General features: G+C 37.7%; 1 protein-coding gene and 1 non-coding gene across 2 annotated transcripts in view; one reads left to right on the top strand and one right to left on the bottom strand.

The window, feature by feature from the left end:
- Positions 1 to 1867, top strand: part of FRMD5 (FERM domain containing 5) — a 348700-nt gene that overhangs the window by 196947 nt on the left and 149886 nt on the right.
- Positions 1464 to 1645, bottom strand: LOC115868219. The gene has a single exon (XR_004045483.1). It is a non-coding gene; the product is annotated as a U2 spliceosomal RNA (small nuclear RNA).

The raw sequence follows: 1867 nt of genomic DNA, 5'->3' as shown, positions 1-1867 counted from the left end.
ATGGATGGATGGATGGGTAAGAGCTATAAGAGCCCCCAATTAAAAAAGAAAAAAAAGGTAGCCACCAAGGCTGCTTATGTACAACCAAAAACTTCGTGGAATTTGATTTGAAGGTTTACAGCCATGGTTTCATAAGACACCCTTGTTAATTTGGCCTAATGTTTAGTCGTGGGGTTTTACCCCCTAGTTCATTGTGTGATGCTTGGGACAAAGAGACTTGGGGCCACATCTTCAAATCCTACAGATAGATATCTAAGGCGCAATCATTGGTCTTTACCCCTCTGGAGTAGCAGAGGAAGAAGGCAAGTCAGAGAAAGAGATGGGGTATGTAAAGAACTGGATCGTGCCTGCCTTACCATTACTAAATACTTTGATCAAAGATTGCATAGAAGAGTCCTGATCAAAATGGGGGAGATGTGAAATGAAGTTTGAATGATTGTTGATTCCAGGTTTCCTTAATGACTGGGATGAACCACCGAAACCATTTGCCCTAAAATAATCTTTAACCAAAACTATGCCTTGAAGCCTTCTTAAAACCAAACAATAGTTGAACTTAACTAGTAAAAAATATATCTGCCTTGAGTATTCTGATAGTTTAAGAATTAATATGTAACCAAACAGGCAACAGTAACTTGAAAATTTTGGTAGGAACCTTAGTCAGATTAAGCTGCTGGCAGATTCCCTCTAACCATAGGCTAGGGTCTCAAAACAGCTTTACTGTCAGATAGAAATCATTGTAATTTTGATTATGCTGGATCGAACCTGATGCCTGGACTTCCCTCTTGACCCAACCTGAAGTTGTTTTGGGTACAAGTATTTCTTGCTTGTTCCATGACAAAAATTTCTTCCCTGGCTTTTTAAATACTGATGGTGGTCTTTTCTTTCTCACTGATTATTTGCATTTTTATCTTTATAGTAATAAACCTTGCCACTTTATTTTGTTTTTGTTTTTTATTGTTTCTGTTGGGTTTTCCAGCTTGTGAAGCACAGAGTGAGTAGATGCACAGAGATAATAACAGAGATAATAACTGATGGAGAGGTTTATAGGGGAGGTAGGGTTATGGGGTGGGAGATAGGGAAGGTGAGGGGATTTGGGGAGCAAACAATGTGTGCAGGAGGGAGGATGGAGCTCTAGAATTGACTGTGATTACCCAACTCATTTTAAAAGTGATTTAACCATGAAAATTTTTTTAATTGATTGTCGTGAGGATAGTAAAATTCTTCTTGATATGATTGAACTATTAAACTGTATATAAATAGCTTATGTGCCAATAGAACTGTAAAAAAAGTGAAATAAAATATATATATATATTTTTAAAGCCAACTGTCTGTTCCCCTTGGTGGGCCACAAGCACCTTACTTGCACAGCTCAACCCAATTATTGTGTTGAAGTCACAAATACTGGCTAGAGGGCCATAGTAAGCAGTCACAGTCACTGAATGGTCTATATAGAGACTGTTGACTCCGTGTATGTTTTACTGTGCATATTTTCGAGCACAGCAAAATAAAGAAAATAAAAATAAATGTATTCAAAATTTTAATTACAAAAATGAGTTCAATCTTGGACCTATGGAGTTTGAGAGATCTATTGGACATCTAGATAGAGATCCTACACTTGATCTTAGCCAAAAGGCCAAGAAGCAATAGACCGAGATGCTAGGTAAGTAGTTGTGCTCACATTGTGAAATTTGAGAATAAAGATTTGGACTCAAATTCAAACACCAAATTCACTCCCATGGATTCTGTTCCAAGGCATTCTAGTCCCACAGGACAGATTAGAACTGTCCCTGTGGATTTCCAAGACTGTAAACCTTCATCAGAATAGAAAACCTCATTTTTCTCCTGCAGAGTGGCTGGTTGTTTTGAA

This window comes from Echinops telfairi, unplaced genomic scaffold (genome assembly GCF_000313985.2).
Source record: "Echinops telfairi isolate 266 unplaced genomic scaffold, ASM31398v2 ScPeMD7_8;HRSCAF=38, whole genome shotgun sequence".
Taxonomy (NCBI): Eukaryota; Metazoa; Chordata; class Mammalia; order Afrosoricida; family Tenrecidae; genus Echinops; species Echinops telfairi.
This window is presented reverse-complemented; position numbering and strand designations above follow the sequence as displayed.